This window comes from Micropterus salmoides, unplaced genomic scaffold (genome assembly GCF_014851395.1).
Source record: "Micropterus salmoides isolate LMB-PRFRI ecotype aquatic unplaced genomic scaffold, ASM1485139v1 Ms_hic_scaffold_13, whole genome shotgun sequence".
NCBI lineage: Eukaryota > Metazoa > Chordata > Actinopteri > Centrarchiformes > Centrarchidae > Micropterus > Micropterus salmoides.
Genome location: NW_024040374.1, coordinates 6,397,212 through 6,420,168, shown reverse-complemented (window position 1 = coordinate 6,420,168; position 22,957 = coordinate 6,397,212).

The window sequence follows — 22,957 nt, the reverse complement described above, 5'->3', positions numbered from 1 at the left end:
GTTTCCTGATGCAAAGAGCAGCGCCACTCAATCACCTGACTGAGTCTCTCTCTCTGTTTTCGTTACAAAAACGGAGACCTTTTGCTACGTTTCCGCCTCCCGTCCAGATTAAAACGGTGAATCAGAAAACGCTGCTGACCCGATGGACAAAACAGAGGACTTTATAAAACGATGACACACACTCACATTTGGCTTTGTGAGTCGGTCTTATCAGTCATGCAAAGCAAAAACACGATGCTACTTACCGAGTTTTAGTTTTGGTATTTTTATTAAAATATAAGTACTGTGTAAATAACACTTAACAGTTAGCCTAGCCTACTGTGCATGTCGCTGTATTTACTTTGCGACAACTACCAGTCTGTTTTCCGCCGCCGTCTCTCGTACTTCCGTGTTACTTTCAGTAACAGTTCCACGTAAATGTAAAAAAAAAAAAAAGCCTGGTGTGGTTCTTGGTCTGTATTAATTTCATCTTTCGCTAAATCGTCTGCTACTGCGGAGTAGACCATCTGCTTCATGTTTACACTGACACGCGCATGCGCAGTGTAGCTACCTGAACGGCCACTAGAGGTGTGTTTTCAGTCCTTGTAATATAGACAGAGATCAACTCTGATACGCAGCTGAAACGCTGCTGTGGACGGAGAAGATCGTTTTCGTTATAAAACGGTTTTAAAAACGTAGCAGTGTGGATGTAGCCTCACATCACCCCACTCCTCTCTACTCCTCACATGCCAACCCTCCCGTTTCCCCCGAGATTCTCCCGTATTTTTCAGTTCTCACCCGTTAAATGTTTCCCCGTAAATCTCCCGTATATTTAACCTTTATGAAATCAAATAAAAACCTTCTGGCCGTATTTAAAGTGTTTGCTATTCTCTCCCCTGTTAAAGTCGGTGGCAGCATGTAAAATATGTAGACTGTGCTTCCTGCACAAGGATTAAAAATGAAAACAATCCACTGAAATGATATAAGGCCTATAGCCTACTAATGGCAAACCATATGAAATTAGAATGAATATAGTAGCCTATGTAATATTAACAACTGACTGTATAATATGGAATTTACATTGTAGCCTATTCTTATTTTTTAAATTGTCCTTATTTTCAAATCTCACTGAAGGCAGTTATGACTCCTCTCTGTAGCCCTTCTCCCTCTCTCTACTCCTCTCTCTGCTCCTCTCTCTCCCCCCTAAAACCCACAGAACCTGCCTGAGCTTTCCAGAACAAAAAGCAGCTACTTCAGAGTTTATCATCGACTCACAATGCCTGTGCTCGTTTATCTCCTAAATATTTTGGCTACAGTGTTTTTTGTTGCAGTTTTTATGGTTGTAGTAAATTTATAAAGATGCTGTTTGTTCTGTTTTTGTAGTTTATTCCACAGTAAAGCTATATTTGTAAAGCTATAAGATGTTCACAGTAACCAGGCAAAGGCTGCTATGGTTTAAGTCTCTAACACAGATTGAGTGGAATTTGTTGCCCATGTTTCCTGGCAATAAAATAAACAATTGTCATTTCATGAAACTTTATCATCTGTTAACTTTAACACTTAATACATTGTTTTTAGGACCAATTAAATAAATATATAGTATACTGTATAATGCTACATCATAAATAAAAGGCTCCAAATAGACCCAGTGATCGGTATCGGCCGATACGGCTTTCAGCGATCGGTGATGAGCCCAAAAATTCCTGATCGGAGCACCTCTACACGGGACCTCTCGCACCCAAAGCAAGAATCATACCCCTAGACCAACAAGCCCTTAATTGTGAAGACAGCTTTCTCTGCAATTGATTATTTTGAAAAGATGCCGACGTTAGAGTCAACTGGGGCAAATTTGCAGTCTTGCATAACAGTTCGAATCAAGACCCTTTATTGCAGCAATTTTCCAAAAATCAATCCAAAAAAGTTCATTTTATTGCTCATTAATGTACACTCAGGACCCCATCTTGACAGAAAAAAAACAGAAATGTATAAATTTTTGCAGATTAAGAAAGAAAAACTGAAATATCACATAGTCTTAAGTATTCAGACCCTTTACTCAGTATTGAGTAGAAGCACCCTTTTGAGCTAGTACAACCATGAGTCTTCTTGGGAATGATGCAGTTTTTCACACCTGGATTTGGGGATCCTCTGCCATTCTTCCTTGCAGATCCTCTCCAGTTCCGTCAGGTTAGATGGTGAACGTTGGTGGACAGCAATTTTCAGGTCTCTCCAGAGATGCTCATTTGGGTTTAGGTCAGGGCTCTGGCTGGACCAGCCAAGAATGGTCACAGTCGTTTCAAAGCCACTCCTTTATTATTTTAGCTGTGTGCTTAGGGTCATTGTCTTGTTGGAAGGTGAACCTTCAGCCCAGTCTGAGGTCCTGAGCACTCTGGATGAGGTTTTCTTCCAGGATATCTCTGTACTTGGCATTCATCTTTCCTTCAATTGCAACCAGTCGTCCTGTCCCTGCAGCTGAAAAACACCCCCATAGCATGATGCTGCCACCACCACCACCATGTTTCACTGTTGGGATTGTATTGGGCAGGTGATGAGCAGTGCCTGGTTTTCTCCACACATACCGCTTAGAATTAATGGCAAAAAGTTCAATCTTGGTCTCATCAGACCAGAGAATCTTATTTCTCATAGTCTGGGAGTCCTTCGTGTGTTTTTTGGCAAACTATGCGGGCTTTCATATGTCTTGCACTGAGGAGAGGCTTCCGTCGGGCCACTCTGCCATAAAGCCCTGACTGGTGGATTGCTGCACTGACAGTTGACTTTGTGGAACTTTTTCCCATCTCCCTACTGCATCTCTGGAGCTTCTTCCATTTAAGGATTATGGAGGCCACTGTGCTCTTAGGAACCTTGAGTGCTGCAGAAATTGTTTTGTAACCTTGGCCAGATCTGTGCCTTGCCACAATTCTGTCTCTGAGCTCCTTGGGCAGTTCCTTTGACCTCATAATTCTCATTTGCTCTGTGAGCTGTAATGTCTTATATAGACAGGTGTGTGCCTATCCTAATCAAGTCCAATCAGTTTAATTACACACAGCAGGACTCCAATGAAGGAGTAGAACCATCTCAAGGAGGATCAGAAGAAATGTACAGCATGTGAGTTAAATATGAGTGTCACAGCAAAGGGTCTGAATACTTATGACCCTGTGATATTTCAGTTTTTCTTTTTTAATAAATTTGCAAAAATGTCTAAATTTCTGTTTTTTTCTGTCAAGATGGGGTGCTGAGTGTACATTAATGAGAAATAAAATGAACTTTTTTGATTTTTGGAAAATGGCTGCAATGAAACAAAGAGTGAAAAATTTAAAGGGGTCTGAATACTTTCCGTACCCACTGTACATGCGAGTGGTCTCAATCCTCTGAGCTTACTGGGCAAAAATGCTCTTTTCAGGCTGGCGAGCCATGCCATCAGCAGCCTGAGGTATATGGGTGTTGAAGAACTAAGTATCTAAGCGGTGGAGACAACAAACATGAAATATTTTGAAGAATTTGACATAAAACCCTGAAAAATAATAAAAATGTAATTCCCTTAATTCCCTCTTTAATGATGTGTTTCCCTTGGTGCTAAGACATATAGTTCACTTACTGATTTGTTCCTTTTTGTGTATAATTTTTTTACATTGTATTAAATTGTTTTTTTCATTTATCATGCGGCTGTCATTTTGTAGGGCAGTCAAAACATTGCATCAATAAAAACATTTTGGGGTCATGCAAAGTTCAGTGTACAGACAACCTCTCCTTTTTCTCTGCAGCCAAGTAATTACCCTGTTCTCCATACAGAATTGAAATTATACTGGTGGTCAGTTTACTGAGCAGCTGGTGAGGGCTCCGTTCCTAGACAATCCTCACTCCACTTGTAATAAAGAACATGGTATCTTGGCAGTTTAGCTTTTTAGCAGTCAGCTGGTCGCTTATCACAAAGTGAGTTGTAGTAGTGAAGCGAGGAGCAGAGCAGAATACTAAGCAGTTGAAATTGCGTCGGGCACATTCTTGCATTATATCCCACCACTAATTTCTGCCATCAGCTACTACACTGTGTTATTAATCACATCCTCTCAAGCAGATTTTGAAAATGAACACAAGATGGCAGAAGAGGAGGTGGAGTTCCTTGGAATAATTAGGGACAGAGAGATGTGACAACACTCAACTTTGGGGCTCATAGTTCTCACTGTGATGAGACAGAAAAATCTTCTATGAGCCTGTTTGTAACTTTACCGGCATCAGAAGCATTAACACAAAAACTTAGAAAGAATGAGGTCACCCGGGATTTTAACCCAATACCTCTTGCATCTGAAGCAATAATCATTCCATTACCAACAAGCCCTTTCAGTTGGGGGTTTTTCATGTCCTCTAGAGAAGCAGCAATTCCCAACCACGGGTACTGTTCCTGGGCACATGGGAAGACTGTAGAGTAGCAACTAATTAGGAAAAATATTTATTGTGATTTCATAAAGAATGTTATTTTCTTATAAGATTACAAATTGGTGTGACGCTTATCTTAAGAAAATGTATTGTCACAATATTGCTGACTGCACAGTAAATACACACCTGAGTCATTTGTGGACCTTATTCCACGAATTGCTAGTGAGAGTGCATGATAAGGAATTAGCAAGCAGGCAGAAAAGTCAGTTAGACAATGTTAAAGTAATTGCTAAATAGTTTACATAGTTAGATAAAAGTAATTTATAATAGTTAAAATAATTAGCTAAACATAATGGAGAAACACTTGGAACAATATAGTTTATTGTTTATTTCTGTTTACCATTTGTGATTGTTGTATATTGTCTGCTATGTAAGTGGGTTGCAAACTGCAAACGTCATTTTACAACCCTGTTGTAATATGATGATTAAATCTATCTCGTACCATGTACCTTGAGAAACAGTTGAAATAGCTAGCTAAGTAATAAAAATGCCATTCAAATAAACCTTAACTAGGTGGAATAAACAAGTGGAATAATTATCTAAAAGTAATGTAAAGGATAAACAGTTGGAATAATTAGCTAAATGCACAAGATATCTTGTGCAAGCTAATTATTCCAACTGCTAAAACTAATGGATGGTAAAAGTTCCAGCTTACAAGTGGTATTAGTTGTCATGCAAACTCGACCAAACCAACCTAAACATTAGTTCAATTGTATGTAGAGAAAAAAAATACACATTGATGTAGTACAACTTGAAATCCTCTCTCAAAATCAATTGAAACTAACTAATTTGCAGCATGATGGATGGATGGATGGGGTCAATGAAGGGCTATACTTGATATCATCCGACTGGGCTGTGGGGAGTACATAAGACAGAGATTACTAGAACTAGAACATACAGGATGCAGAGATTTAATGGTAAAAGCAGGCAGAACTTTAGGACAACGTTTCTTTTGCACATCCGTATTAAAATCTATTTTCAGGAGTAAATGATGTACACTGTGGATGGGTCTTTGAACAGAAGGAGCTGTGGCCTCAACTGCTGAAAGGATTGGAAAAGGATTTAATTCTGTCCTCACGAACCTGTTCATGATCCACAAAAAGCTCTATACATCCCTATATGTGTATTTGCCATTTTGTGTGAGCCTGGAGATTTATCCATTTCCATGCTTCTGCAGCAAAAAGAGGTGAAGCTCATTGGGACCCCAAGTGTGCCCCACATTATACGGTTCTTGCAGATTTACAACAGTAGCTGTTATCATAGCCCGGTTCAAAAAGTCAAGTTCAAATGGGGTCAAGTGAGAATTAGACAGTGCCATGGCCAGACCCAGAATTAATGAGACATTATGCTAATGAGAGGGCTGTTTGAAAATATGGAAAGAAATACCTCAAAATCCCCTGCTTTGTCTCACTGAGAAACTCATTACTAAGGCAGCTTGTCATTGGCTGGTCACAGATGATGCAGTTAGATAATGATCCACCATTACAATGAAGAACAACAGCTCTCAACACCAGCCTTCAGCATAGTGACATTAATTCATAATAAAGGGTGCTTCATGGACAAGCAGATTTAACACACCAGCCTCCAAAATCTTGTGGAAAGCCTTCACAGAAGAGGAAAGCTGCAGGGTAGGAAGTTTTGGAATAAGAGTTTCAACAATTATGTAAAGGTGCAATGTTTGGGTGTCCACAGGCCTTTGCTTATTGGCCATTTAGTGCTTTTTGCACTTTTGGCCATATAGTGTACATATTTTAGATTTGATATCTGATATTGCATATGCTTTATATGCAACAACCCTCACATCTAAATCACATCAGTACTTTTGGGACTGTGCAGTAGTTTGTCAGGAGAATCAGGGTGACAGACTGTTGGCAGCCATGCAATCATTTGCATTCATTCATTCAGTTTATTTAACTCCCTGGATGAAACAGTGTTTGTACAGATTCCCAAGTAAAACAAATGAGAGAGGATGTTATTCTTAAAGGAAAAAATGTCGTTTTCATTATTGTGCACAGTATGTCTTTAGTCACAATTCACATTTTTAACTGTCACCAGCTTCAATTTTAAGTGTTAGGGGACAATAAGATAATTATGCTTTCTGCTTTCTCAACTACTAAATTATTTCCACAATTAAAAAAGAACACTGAATGTATAATTAGTATGGGGGGGGGGGGGTATAAATTAGCAGGAAGGAGTGAGCTACTGAAAGCTTTTTGCTAGAGCATGCAAAGCAGGTGAGAAACACTGCAGAGAGGTGACATGTTACACCCTCGCTTAATTTGGGAAACCAATTTCCATCAGAAAAAAAACAAAACAAATGAAGTTAGGAAATATAAATTCGTAATGTATATAATAAAAAAATAATATGGTAAATTAAAATGTCGATAGATTGTCAAAATTATGAGTCAGTTGTGAGATAGTAAATCACAATTTTGAGATACTAAGTCAAAATTAGGAGATATTATTGTTTTAATGCCTCGCAATTTTAATTTAGTGCAATCATTTTCATTTATAAAATCACAATCTGGATTTATCTCATCATTATTTGCAGTGCTCATTGTTTGAATTACGATTGATACAGCTGAACATCATCTTTTTTATGTCATACATACGTCCTCCTTGTCATAACCTGGCATTACCCACAATGCAATGTGACTTCTGACAGTTTGTACCAGTGATTCAGGTGTGCTGTGCTAATGTAGCCCCGAACCACTAGCCTCAAGCAGAGATGAGGAGCACGCTACAGAGGTAGACACAATAGATGCTGACATCACTTGAGGCAATTTATGAAATCAGACAAAAAAGGCTTTCCACAACTTTTTTACAGTATAATTTAATCAAATAATCATTTGTTTTTCATCATTCCTGACATTTTCTCTATTTTAACAGATAAATCTCGATGGTTGGGAGACTGAAACATAGGAGAGAAGAAAGGCACGATTAATGTTAATTTAAACAATAAAGAAAATATTAAGGCACCTACTTAAGGAAGTATTTGTGCAAAATAAAGTGCTTTTTCTGGTGTCATAATTGCTTTACATTCAGCTTAAATGTGAGCACTTGTGCTGTGTTGGTCTAGAAAGAGCAGTGTTGGGTGATTAAGGCGAAAGAAGGATCACTGAAAAGGATTTGACAAGAAGAGGCATAGACAGGTGTCACGGCTTAAAAAGCCCTTTGTGCTTCCACACAGATGCTGTTGTACAGTGTTTCATCATATGTGGTTTCATTTAATCAAGTTTCATCTGTCATCCTATGCATCATAAAGGGGTGATGCAAGGGACATAAAAACATGTTGAAAATGAAAATAATGGCAGGACATAAAGTCAAACAGTAAAATAAATGTCAGGGAACAGAAAATAGAGTTATGATCTATATATCTTCCCCACTTTGGAGTAGGGAAACAGTTTTTATTTGGCTATCAAGGAAATTGGAAATGTGACGCTTGAATGTATGATTGCATTTCCACTCAAGATATGTTTATTCCCTGAATCCCAGTCTCCACACTCACAGACTTTATGGCACATTCCTGGTAAGTCTGTTTGGCCTTAGGGCTGTCCCAGTGTCAAATCTTGTCAACTATTTGAGCCCTTTATGCACACTTTCGGTAAGTCCTCATCTCTGCGGAATTTGTCTGAGAGAATTACCCACAGTTCTTAGCGGTGTGACATTAAACGCGGGGTTACCTGGGGAAGTCGAAGCCTGCGGTAAAAAAGGGTTAACCAACATGGAAGGAGCAGCTACAAGAAAAAATAAGTTTACATGTAAGTGTATGATGCTGTTTTATTAAAGAGGTGGTATTATGCTTTTTGGCTTTTTCCCTCTCTTTTATTGAGTTATATATATCTTTTTTGTGCATTTAATAGGTTTGCAAAGTTGGCGAGCGGGCTTTCACCCCTGTATCGTCACAGGGATGAAAAGGAAACAGCTGGACTACAAACGAGCTGTTTTCAGTCAGTTCAGAGCAGAGTTTTCTGTGGGAGATGGGAACTCCCTTTGGGATGGGCTTTTTCACTTTGCAAACCTATTACATGCACAAAAAAAGATATATAACTCAAGGAGGAGAGGGGAAAAGCCAAAAAGCATAATACCACCTCTTTAAAAACAAGTAAATTGATTCTTTGAAAATTACCTCTTGTCCACAGGTAATTTTCAAATAATGAGTTTACTTAAATCAAACAGTCGGTCCCTTCAGTGTCTTGGACGTGATGAAATTAAAAATGGAGAAAAAAACCCACAATTGTTTTGGAGTAGTCAGGGTAACGTAACAAGGTGCAGTGCTGTCCAATTATACCATTTCGGCCCTTGCAGCCTTTCGCAAAATGCACGTACCAGGTGACGTCAACAAAGTCTGTGAGGGTTCAGGGCTTAGGCTTTAGGGTGAAGACTGGGATTTGGCCATTCTCTGTCAGTCTCTCAGTATTTGCGTGGTACATCAACCCTCCATCTGTCAGCAGGTGACTGACTAAGATGAAAATGTATTCTCTGTAACAGACAGTCGCTATGTGGGGAAAATAGTACGGATGGTAGGGTGAGTAAGAGAGGAGTGAGGACAGAGATGGAAAATAAATTGCATTTCTGAGAAGAAAACCTCATTTGAGTATAGCCGGAATATAGCCTGAGGCGTTATTAAATGCATTAGGAGAAACTGAACAGCAAGCAGTTATGATATTATCAAGGGTTACAGGGAAATAACATTATTAGAAATTACTAATTGTCAAAAAGGTATTCAAACTAAAGCTGCAGGTTACTTTTTAGTATCCTGCTGCGTAGTGTTGTTAAGCCTTTCAAGCTGTCTATCTGTTGAGCAGTGTGAAAGTTAAAATGCTGCGTCAACAGTACATGAAAGTACACTACCGTTTGATTTAGAGGGGTTTTATGTCTTTTTACCTGCTAACAAATGCCATTTCCATCACATGGCTTTTGTTTTAGATTTCCGGACCGCTTGAGTTTTACCCTTGTAAACCAGACCAGTTGAAAAAATCATCCTCGAGTTTGTTCGATTCAGGAACCGGACCATAAGCTGTGAACTGACTCTCATGCACTAAAGTCAGCATCCTCACCAGTTGATGACTAATGTAGAAACCATTTAAATAATAAATAGTGTTGGATTTCAGCTAGTAAGTCTGTGTACAAAATGCAGGTGTACATTGTGAATGACGGGGTAATTCACCCATAAAAGAGGTTTTAACAAATAGACTGTATTGAGTTTCATTACAGGAAATGTCTAGTGTTTTTTGTTTTTTATTAGTTTTAACCATTCTGGGACAAAAGTTTGGATATCTCTGCCTTTGCTGCATCAGTTTGAACCAATCTTTCAATCTGTCTGTATGAATTGATAACCTTTTGGTTAAGGTTAAGGAAACGATTGTGGTATTTGTGTATCTGCACTCAACTGGATGTCCAAAAGATCCAAAAGAGGCCAAAAAAAGTTGGTTTGAGGCATTTATTAGGCTGTTGCACTGCTCTCCAGAGTGTGATAAAAGCAAGGATCGCAATTTAGTCCTTAATTGGAACCAACACACCTGGTAATAATTAAGGACTTGCCACAAGCTTAACAGTTCCCCCTGCATCGATAGTAATGCATGACTACAGGCACAGCTAGTTTAACCTCCTCCAGTGTGGATGTCTGATTGATGCAATATATTTTCCTTCATTGGCAACCAGTGAATAGAAATCCTAAATTCGGAATAGTTTCATATGAACATAATCACAACAAAAAGGTTTTGTCTGTTCGGACAGCAGCTCTAACTGTCCACTATTTTCTATGTCTTGTTCAGGCTGAGAGAACCTGTCTGTCACAGCTGCTGGACTGGTGATGCTCGCAGGTCGTTATGGCTCATAGACCTCTTGGTGGGAAGCCCTGGCCTTAATATCGCGCTCCACAACACACTCAATACCCCGCAGCTTTCTGGAGAGCTTCACCTCAAACAGCTCCGCAATACATGTGTTCCTCTTGCTCAGTCACTAAAGATCAGTGTCAACTGAGTGAAACACTCATAGGAGTGAAATCTGAATACTCTCAGATCTCTGAATCCTGTGCATTCAGTAGCTGAGCCCAGGTCTTTGAGTGAGGCCTGCTGTCAAGCTCGAGGCAAAAATGTCTGCCTCAATGTTTTTCGTCTGATACAAAGGTGACTTTAAACGTGCTGCTCTAAGTGTAATGTATGTGCAGAAACAACTGTCACGCTTGAGCTCCTCTTGCTTGAACCACAAGGTACCCAGTCCCTTCAGCAATCATGTTAAGGCTAATTGAACACAGTTATAATTACAGGAAAATTTTTCAGTCTGTTTCAATTTAGTACAGTCCATTTCCTGGCTCTGATCGATCCGCTTTGTTCCTCCCAGCGGTACTGATGAGTGTCTTTGAAAACCAAAAAGCACACAGTAGCTCACAGATTCAAAAAGCAGGCAAACATTTCTTTATGACTTTCTCTAGTTTTCTCTCCCTCCCCTCTGAGTAAACACCAGTGAACCATCCATCACTTAAGAATAGAGAGATCAGAGGAATAGGGAGATCTTTTCTTTTGGCAGAAATGAGATTTACAGTAAATCTCAATTTAAATCCTTTAGAGGAATGGGAGGATGGTGCAGTATGTCAAGGTAGCTTCGATTTCACTTCACACTCCTTTCTCTTTATAAAACACTTGTATATACTGTAGTTTATGATTAGTTTAGATGAGTTCACAAAACTTGTAATGTTGGTTTTATCTGCTAAGGTTTAGACCATAGATAAATAATAATACCTTTATATACAGTCAATGGGTTTGAGACATACACCCCTGAGCTTTCACCTTAACCCCAAATACTGTCTTTTGTTACTTTAGATATTGTTTTTTGTTTTTTGATAAGCAACCTCTTGTTTTGGTGCACAAGTAAATTTGTTCACATCAGCAAATGTAGGCAGAACAAGCAATGGTTTCATGCAAATAAAACGCCATGCTAGATTTTTTGCACTCTACAGATAATACATTCCAACAGTACACATATGTGTAAAAATAGCATTTTTTTGCTTGAAATTAGCTTGTATGCATCTGCATGAAATTCAGTTGACTCTTTGTGGTCATAGGAGGTGACAAATTAAAAGCAACCATTATAGCCAAAGAAAACTGAGCTCACCACCTACAACAGAACCTCTTAATCATCTCCACCATGAAACACTTATTATTTATTCGTTCCCCAATCTTCTGCTCATCCTTGGAAAAGATTAGATAAGACTAGAGCTGTTGGTGGGATGTTGCCCAGCAGTACAGCTGCCTCTTAGCAGGCTGGGGTCCTCCTTATCGTCCCCCTCGATGTAGCTGGTGATGTCCAGGCCGAGCTGCAGCTGACAAATGAGTAGAATCCTACAGAGCCAATGTAACCTGTGGGTTCATGTGAAACCCTGTCAGCCTCTATCTGCTCGGTTTACAACACCTATATTTATCCTCCCTTGAATGTCTGTCCGGGCATCTGTCCTTCTGTCAGCTTGTGTGGGTGTGTTTGTGTATCCACCTGAAACTCTGTCTTGTCTCTGCTTGCATACAATAGACTGTGCCACCTGAGGCCAGTAACGGTGCGGTTCATTTGGTCACCTGTCAATAGCATCATATGCGTTGTCTGCCAGAAACTGTCATGAATTTACTTTATCCAGTATCCACCCACATTTTTATGATACAAAATTTACATCTTGGTCATTTTTTTAATATTTTATATTTTAACTGGATGAAGGATTTTAGTCATCGGATGTCTGGATCTTTTAAGTTATCAGAGAAACAAGCTCAGCAAACTTTAGCAGCAGCTCTGATTTTAATGTGGAGGAGACATCTGCATATAATTCAGCTCCTGGTGAAAACTTACTGAACGATGACCATTGAAGGAATCCTAAACTGAAGAAGAAGAGAGAAGCTGACTGCAATAAAGGCGGTGAAGACATCATCTTCTATGATCTCATCTTCATGAGTTGATCGAACTACGTCTTTTGTTATTGTTTTAATATGAGAAACTTCCATCCATCCATCCATTGTCAACCGCTTATCCTGCGTACAGGGTCGCGGGGGGCTGGAGCCAATCCCAGCTGACATCGGGCGAAAGGCGAGGTACACCCTGGACAGGTCGCCAGTCCATCACAGGGCCACACATAGAAAAACAACCAGTCACACTCACATTCAGCATTCAGATTGAGTCGTATGAATTTTTTCATCTCAGTCTCGGCAAGAAATAATTGAGCCTATTTCACATAATGTCCGCTGTCAGACAGCTGCAGACCGGTTGCACAGACATGTATACAGTTCCATTCATACTACAATTCAGGGTGTGCACCTGTTTGGGGTTCCCATTTCTCGGTCCACACTCCATTCCACTTGGTGGCGTTAATGCACCATAACGTTGTATGCAAACCCCCATAAAAATCAAGGAGAAGAATGATCATTAGGAAAGAAAATGTGAACCTCACAACAGCATTTTGTATTCTTTTTACATGCATTCTTTCAAGGATGAATTAAATAAATATGGGTAACAGTGGATCTCCTCATTCAGCCTCTCTTCAAAACAAGCATCCATTTTGTGTCTGCAGTATGTGCGCTCGGCAGGCTTGCTATACATCAGACCGGCATTGTGTCATCAAGCAGCAAGTTTCAAGGCCGTGTCCCTGTGTCCTAATTACACTGTAACAGAGAGAAACAGGAAAATGCTGAAAAGCTGTTGTAAAACAAATAAACATACAAATCCAGATCTGCTTTGAGGCATTTCAGATACCTGAATACACTATTAGTGTGGTAAATAGCTAAATAATCCTGTGACAGTTATTACTGCTTGAGTGGGAGGCTGCTGATCATATTCATGCAGTATAGCAGCATCAGCTAAATCTCAGCCTAGCCTAGTTCAAACAAATCTGTAAGAATCACTAAAGAACTGAATCCCTCATATCAGCGCCATAACTGTCTCTGGATGAGGAGAGTAAAATGTTTTAGATATAACTGTCCAGCTGATACACAACACTATTCATGTCACATCGAAGAGCTTTCGCTGCTGCTTCTTATCTGGGATTTTTCACAGGCAGCTGTTTTTAAAAGAAATATGACACAATTAGTGTTAGCGTGATGATATTAGTCAGAGTGATGATGTCTGGCATGCAGGAGGCTTGTTGCCTAATCCAAACAGTGAGCTTTACTTTAAAATAATTAATCCCCAATAAATAATAAATAAATCAATAAGAAATAAAGCTGAGGAGAAGTTTAGGGAAAGTGTTTTCCTGGAAGATGCACTAATCAAATTAAGAAAGGGTTGTTTGTAAATCCCTGATATTAAATATTTCAAGGATGAGCCAGGGGAAACATGAATACTGATATCACTTGTATAGACTGTTGTTTACTCTTTTCTTGTCTGACCTTGCTTTATAAATCTAGTCTCATAAGTAACACCTTGAGGCTGTTTGTTTTCATTACAAGGGTGACTGGGCAGAGACGTGAAGCAGCTCTCAGCCTACTGACAAAATCTTCACAGGCCAGAATTTCTTTTTACAATTGCCCAGTTCCATCTAACTCTTGGATTATTGGACATCAATAATATAATAATAATAAATAATAACTGATTGCCCATAGGTCTGACGCTGAGCTTGAGTGTTGGATTGGGCACCTGCATGTGAACGATGTATCTCTTCGTTTCTGGGCTAGGCCTTCGAGCTCCATGTGACCCTGAACAGGAGTAAGTAGGTTTGGAAAATGAATGAATAATACAACTAAGGCATATTGAGGTTCTTCCAGGAGCTTGCGGCAATAGAGACACTGAATATATTTCTAGCCAAATGACCTGCCAAAATCCCAGAGAATCCAGCAACAGATGTTGTGAATAAAAAGTAAGAAGAGGAGTGCATTGATCACTTGGCTTGGCTGGCTCTATTTGGTTTGCAAAATAATAAGAGCATGGGGGGTGGCATAGGGACATGAGATTGTAGAGTGGCTCAGGAACAGCTGCAAAGCAAAATGATTAATTTCATTTAGAAGCAAATTAAAGCATCATATCAGGAGTAGTAGATGGATAGGACACACTTCCCGGTAAACCTATATATTCTCCCTTATCTGTTGAAACTGCCAATGATTTGCTGGAGTAGAATATGAGCACACTGGACAATTTGAAAAATGTTGATAATTTGATGTTATCTTCGTATTAAGATAACATTTTATGCAGGGAAGCTTTGCTGAGCACATGTGCTCTTTTTCAGCAAACGTCCCAATTACACCTGGGAGCAGTCCAGCACAACCACACACCCTCAATATTTGCCCTGCACAAGTCCAATTATGATGATAGGCACCATTATAAGTTTCAATATGAAATTTCCTCATCAGCTGAACTCAACCATAAAGGACACTGGGGTGAAATAACCTCAATTTTCTATCAATATTCAGACAGTGAATCAACTGACACAACTAGTGAAAATCCAAGAGTTAAATGTACTGTGTTCAAATGTTCAGCCATGAATATTCCATTCTCACTAATTCCATATCAAAGTATGTTTCAAAATAAGTGTAAAACCTGTGTGAAATGTAAATGAGCCAGCTAAAACTATACACACACTCGAGATAAAAGCAATTATTGAAGTTAGTGCAAACAGTAGCAAAAAGTGTTTCTGAATTCTCAGACGCAAACGTGCATGAATGTGCCAACCATCACCAAACCCAAACCTCCGCCCGACTCATCTGTTCCCCTTTTTAACCTTTGATGTACAGCAGTGGTCCAGTCTTTTTTGTCTGATGTACCTCCACAGCCCTGACAGTTGAACTGCACCCCTTCATGGATTTCAGCTAATTGTATTTAACACTATAATTACACACTACCGTCTACCAGTGTCCTTCTCTGCTGCCGAAACTCTCATTCACGCCTTCATCACATCCAGATTGGATTCCTGCAATAGCATTTTGGCTGTTCCACAGCGATCCAATTAAAGCCCTCCTCACTCACAAAGCCCTCCACAACCAGGCCCCTCTTCCACTTACCTGCTCCACCGCCACACTCCTTCCCATAACCTCTGCTCTTCTGACGCCAACCTTCTGTCTCTGCCACTCAGGACCAAGCATCGGACCTGGGGCGACAGAGCCTTTTCCATAACTTTTTGTCCAAACAGATCCGAGACGGAGTAAGCCCACAGTCCGTCCATGTTCAAATCACTCATCAAAACCCATCTTTTTAGCACAGCTTTTACTGTATGATTGACTGTTGTGTATATGTGTTTTAATGACCTTTTAACCTATGTATGTGAAGTGTCTTTGAGTACTATGAAAATAGCTCTATAAATAAAATGTATTATTATTAAAACATGGTATTATTATTATTCAACACAGATTGATTATTCGAACATGGTAACAATACTTTTTTCATTCAATTGAACTGTCAATATTTAAATTGGCTTAGTCAAGTTTGGAATCAAATACTACTGTAACTTGGAATGAAGCTGAATGTTTCAACCATTTATCCCTCACTTTAAGCTAACTATTTCAACCTTTTATCAAGTATACTTTTAGCTATATCAGCCATTTATCCACCACTTTGAACAATTTCAACCATTTATCCATTACTTTTAGCAAGCTGGGCTACTTTTAGCCATTTCAAGCTTTTAGCTTTTTCACCATGCATCAAATATTTTTAGCTAACTATTCTGTTATCCATTAGTTTTAATTAACGGTTTTAAAGATCTATCGATTGCTTGTGCATTATGTTAAGCTAGCCATTTGTCCATTATTTTTAGCTAATTGTTTAGACTTCTTTGCTTGCTTGCTAATTAGTTTTCATGAAGTCTTAATCACAACATGTAGTGTTTTGGCTTAAACAGTATGTGGATATTGTAGCAAAAATTGTAATTAAAACAATTAGTTGAGATACTCTAAAATCGTTTTTTGTATTCCCTGGCAGCTGTAGAAGTAGGATCTACTACAACTCATCTCATCTATTGAAAGGATGTAACCAGGCGAGTTTGAGAAGAAGAAATAGCCATGATGAAAGAAAAAATCAACATAGTAATGTTAACAAATGAATAGTTAGATGCCCAGTGGGGAACTGGCATTACTGGACTCGCTGGTCTGAAATCTAATTCAAGCTTTCAGAATTAATGCCTGAGGAGCAAAGGAGAGAAAAAAGTATTATGTTGATAGAGGAATTCTGTGTCTGTTTGTGTGTTTGAGGGAGCTTAAGTGTGTGAGCATGCATCTGTTTACATATTAATGTGCAAAAAGATTTCAATATCAAAGTGAAACGGATGTCTGGATAAATGAGGCAATTATTTTCACCGACTCCACTGAGACTCATTTGCACTATATGCTAACTAGGGCTAACAGCAGGTAAGAAAAGAATGAATACCAACAGTACCTATATGACACGAGATAATTAATTCTATCCCTTAAATAGATTTGGAGTGGAGGACTATATTTAACTTGTCAAGAAACCCAAGATATAAAGTGTATAGCTATACATATTAAAGCTGCACTGATCAGTGTGTATAATGTAAAACGGGTCACTGGTTGCAGGTGTATGGAGAATTTAAGCATCTTTCAGTTCATTGTTTTAGTTTTATGGCCTGCCACTTTACTGTTTTGGTTCACTCTTACTGCTCTGATTGGTGTTGTTTTCGGCTGCAGCACACAGTATTTTTATAATTAAAAAAAAAAGCTTCTAAAAACCAACTGGACTGTTGTTTATGCCTAACAAACAGCAGACAAACAAAATTAGCCACTAGCTTTCGAACATAGTGGAGAATTTAGTGGGCAAAGAGCCAGATATTTCCTTCAGGAGTTGGTGGAGATCCCAAAAGGGTAACGACTTAAGTGGACAAAAACTCCAGATTAATGTTGCTCTATGTCTGCTGTATCTGTAAATAGGCAAGTGTATGCTTTAACTTTCACCGCAGCAATTGTATATATGTCACTGTTGTGTTTCTGCTTGTTGTCCTGCCCTCAAGTTGGCAAAGTTATATAAGTTATAGTAAAGGGTTAAGAATAAAGTTGTCTGAAGTTTCATATGAAACTTTTTAATACATGTTTGATAAAAAAAACCTTTTATATGCCTTATAGATTTACAATTCCAACCATTCATTTTATGTTTTCGTTCACTATTTACATTATTACCATCCTCCTTGCATTTTATTGAATTCTTTGTTTTTGTTTTGTTGCTTGCTCTTATTGTTTGCTTTCCTGTAGATAACTTTTGTAACTTTATTATGAAACTTGCTATATGCATTTTATGTAAAGCTATATAAAGTTTTAGGAAGTAAGCAGCTCTACCTCTGAGAGTGTTAGCAGGCCTACAAATCTGCAGAACAGAAAGCTGTACAAATGAGATTTAGACAGACAGATCTGAGATGAAGCCAGCACTACTTACTGCCACCTTCAGATCAAGCTGTAGCTGCTTCCTCCTGCCACCAGCACTAAGCTCTGCACATGGCCTACAGGGAAGGGAACCAGTCGAGCATACAGACAGCGGGTGGTTTTAAATCTGGACAAAATGTATTTGAATATCACTGCTTAACTGTTCTTGTAATTGTAATTTTTAATTCTTTTCCATTATTTGAAATGGAATTCATGCAGAGCATATTCATTAAAATGACGCTTAGAAATAACAAGTATAACAATAAAAAAACGTGATTTTATTCAAAGTAGAATTGGGGATATTTTCATGGAATATTTAAAAGACTCTCTCAGAGTGAACAAGACAGCTGGCTGAGATGAGACGATGCATTTTCACAATGTGCGAGAAATTACTTTTCTCACACCTCCACCTGAGAATGGTTTCACATTCTGTGTGATTGTAAGGCAATTTCATCAGATCTTCCAGATATGGCAACAATAATCAAGTGGACAAACAGCATCAATTCAGTTTTCAATTTTGCTTTTCACTGGAGGAGAGGATTCGATGGTGGAATTATGTTCCCATCTATGACACAATGTCCTATTGAGAGAGGGAGTTTCCCTTTCAGTTTTCAGAAGTGTTTTCCCCCTCACAAGTGTTTTGTAGGGAGAGGAAGACTAAGTCCTGAGGGACCAAAGCTGGTATGAGAGACAAAGACAGATAGACACAGAAAGAGAGAAGGAAAGAACAGTAAGGACAACTTAGTTAAAAGGGAAGACAACCCTTATTAATCCTATGGAGGGGAATTCACGTTATTTTATTATCATTATCCACACACTGCACAAACAGGACTTCTACAGAGTCAATAGCACATAGAGAGATGTCAGTGAGGGGCTGCAATGTGGTCAGGCACCCCAAGCAGTTTGGGGCTCTGGGCCTTGCTCAAGAGCACCTTCGGCAGTGCCCAGGAGGTGTTCTGGCACCTCTCCAGCTACCACACTCTGTATATCTGGTCCGAGCGGGACTTGAACCGGCAAGAATAAGATCTCAAACAAAAGGATAAATATGTGAAAACGAAACAGCTGAAAATCTTGTCACCCTCCTGTAGTGATGTTGTAAAAAGGCAGTACTATGTTGTTATGGTCCTGATTGGTGCCTAATTGATTGATTATTTGTTCCACCAATCAAAAAGAATAATTGTTAATATAATAATTGTTAATTGCATGAGTGCACAAAACTGCCATAATGGGCAAAGAGCTGTATGACTTCCTTACACTGCACAAATTTACCTGAATTTGCGATTCTATCCACTACAGTTGTGTGAATATTGGAATTTGAGCGTATCGAGATATATAGTTGGTGCTAATTCTTCCGTCAGGCACCATTAAATCTTTGCAGAAGAAGAGGGTGCAACAAAGTTATGTAATTACCGGTAAATAAGTGCCAGTCATGCGTGTCTGCTTTAATTTCACATTTCTGTACTTTTCTTTTATCACTACACCAATCAAGTGTAAAATTTTTTTTTACATTTCAAGTTTTTTTTCAGCCTTTCCATCTGTTGTTTTTAGGCAGAAATTGAACTGAATAAAATAAGGCGGATGGAAAAGCACATAACATTCTTCACCATCCCTACTTTATAGCATATGAACATGTGGCTTCTCTCATTTCCGCCGCCAGCTATCATTCCTTACCTGCATGCTTTGTTGAATGATCATGCAGCAGCTTCATCATTGTTGGCAGTACACTGTATCAGTGGGGAAATGAACCAGGCGCCGTGCTGCTCATTCTAGCTCACAGCTAAGGTCTTGTTAGTGTTCATTTGTGGGGTACAGTAGAGCAAGAAATGGGCCTTGCAGAGTGGATTTATGCCAAAATAAGCCTCTTTGCCCATGTATGTTCATGCATGTGCAAATACTATGTAAATCTTTTACTTTCTCCACACCATGGTTATTTTTAGGTGAGATTAGACTGTGATGGACTCCCTAATACTTCAAAATGATGATAACACCATTTTAAAGATGTGTTTGATCCTTCAAAATGGTACCTATCACTCACTGTCCAATCCAATCCAGTCAAATGTTTTTTGTGTTAATACACAGTGCCATAGCGACACTGACACCAGAAAATGAAAGGTGAATTGTTAAAATGCTTACAGTAATATACCTACAATATGGTAAGCCTCACATTGAGTGGAACAACCCCTTTCTAAGAAGTGTTGTTTCATCTATGAAGTTTTTAAGTATTGTGATCTGTTTCTTTCTTGTGTAGTGTGGTTATAATGCTCGCATTATTCAACTCGGTCCACTTAAAGAAAGGATACTCTAGCAGGCCATGCTCAAGAATTTAAAATCAGGATTACAACCATTTAGATATTAATCAAATTCCTCATTTTTTCCCTTAAAAATGCAAAAAAGATAATCTAAATATCTGTACACAAGGGTTGTTAATAGGACTGAAAACAAATCTGGGCTCAATGAAAACCATGAAATGTATTCTATCATACCCAGGACTACAATTCACTTGACGTTTAACCACACAAGTTCAACTGATTGACGCAAGTGTTTTAAGTCAATGTTTTGTACTGCTGTATTCACTTGCTACCTGTACTTGCCTTTATGAATTCCCAGAGTTTGAGTGTGTAGATGAGTTTGATAGTCTATAGCTCCAGCACCTAAGCAAATTCTGATACTGCAACACATTCTCACTCCCAATTTATCACATATGGACACTTGGTCAAGACCTCTTGGCATTGCTTTTTAATGCCCTGGGTACCCCGTTTTTGCATATGTAGGGCTTTGCGGTCAAGTTAATAATAATAAATATCACACAATATCAGCTTATACTTTCAAAATAAAAACTAATGAAGTTATATAACTAGTTCAGGAACAGGACCACGCCTCTCTTTCTCACTCCCACCTGCATGTCATTCAATTCCTCCACCTGTGCCTTCCTAATCCAATCACCTGCACACACATATAAAAGCTCGTCTAACCCCTTTCCCTCTCGTTTGTCTCAGTTCTCACATGCCTCCAACACGAAAACTGCCTGTTCCTCCTCTTTTAATGGCAACAACTTGGTTACGTTTAGGAAAACATCATTGTTAAGGTTAAAATAAATATGTTACTGATGTGACTTAAGTTATGTAAGTTAAGTAACATTATACAACAAAAACTGTCAGTGTTGACTTTTTGTTTCACACAAGAAACAAACACCGGTCTCTTGGATGAAAGTCCGGTTTCTGACCCATCAGTCACTCCAAACACCTCTTTACTTTTACACCTACTTTTAGCGTTAAAAAACGGTGATAAAGGGCTTCACACAGTGTGTTGTAAAATAGTCACAATGTGGTTAGGTTTAGGCACCAAAAACTAATTTGTTAGGTATAAGAAATTATATTGGTTTTGGTGGTAAGGTTTAGGAAAAGATAATGGTTTGGGTTCAAAGAAGTACATTGGGTTGACATAAGTCATGTATGACATTATGTAAATTAAATCTGTGAATAAGTCAGCTTTGACTTTTGGTTCTGTATACTACCTCACCTGAAGCGGATGGGTAAGATGTAGCTGCTGGTTACTGAGTTTATACTGAAAATACACAAATAAGAACTATAGTACACCTTTTATTGTTAGCAAGATCAACATCACTGACCATAAACTACTCACCACAACCTGGTTGGTCCCCCCACAATCCTTGAGGTGAGATACTGTATACATTTATTTTGTATTGTGCCCCTCTAAATAGAGACTATGGTGGCAACCTGCAGCACATGACCTTGATAAAAAAAACAGCATGCAGTTGAGAGCAAAGATCAAAGGTTGTGTGGGTGAACACAACCAACGCTAAACTACTGCCGCTCCCACAGATGACCTTCACAGGGAACAACAGAAGCCCCACTGCTGTTTCTTCCAGTGTGAAGGTCAGTGGTATATTTGGCTTTGTGTTTCCAGGGGTATATGTGGATGATTGACATTTGTTTACAATGTCTTTGTGCTGGCCTATATGTGACCCAGAGAGATGAATGTAGATTTGATTGATTGATTGATGGACATCTTATTTTTAAATTCAAGTCCTCACTCACTGCATATCTGTTGAAGAAGTATATAGATAATTATTAAAACTTTTATGTATGTACTGCCAAACATCCTAATATGACTTCAAAATGACTGATGAGGTGTGTCAGACATGAATACTCATTAATTTGAGGTCTTACTAAATATTCAGACTGTGGTGTGGACTGAGTGTGAGAGGGGCTCGGAGGTGACAGTTCCCTCGCTTGTCAAAAGGGTGTCTTTATCTGTCTGAGGTGCATTGCAGCTGTGAGGTCTCTGGGTCAAATCCAGCCTTCACTCTGTGTTCTTCAATCAGCTTTCTCATCTGTCTTCACTCTGAATTTTCTATAAAGGCAGAAAATTGTAGGAATAATAGAAAAGCTGGGGACAACATAATCCCTATTTTGGGGGAAATCTGCTCTTCAACGTGAACATGACCTTTAAAGGGAGGAAATACAGTGTACTTGTACTGCTAACCTCTTATAGAGACTAATATGTATTCAGTCTAGTTTTCAAAAGAAAAAATCACAATAAATGAGGTTTGTGTGTTTTAACAACACAAATATTTCTTGATTATTCCACTTGGTCCACACAAAACATCTAGAACTTTATTTGAACCAAAAATGAATGTTGGAGAGTTTTGTTTGATGTGTGGAGGGCTTTTATTTGCTGCAGTGTACCAGAGGCCATGGAACATACAGTAACCTCCTCAGATGGATGTGAAAAAATGTTGAAGACTCACATAAGGTCCTCAAATATTTTTCTGAGAGCAGTCCAATGGAATAACCTTTTAGGTTTGCAGGAGTTGTTTCCTACTTCACTGACTCCACTTTCACAGTGTAGTTTCCACATCACACTTCACACTTAGCGGTAAGTTTGCACCAAATAACATTAATCAGATCTTTAGGTGAGGACTTAGAAATGGCATGAAATTTTTTTAGCTCTGTTAATTTAGAATTAAATTAGATGAAATGTAAGAAATGTTCAAATGCATATGTTTGTATGCAAAGAAAGTACCCACAGTTTTCCAACCAAATATTACAAATATCAAAGAAAAGTGATTAAACACTGTCAAAATGATGACTGATCCAGAGGGGCATCTGGACTTCTCATGTGCCCCTATTTTGTGAAAATGAATCATTGAAGTTTAACATTAACGCACAGACACATAGTATCCTGCTAAAATAAGT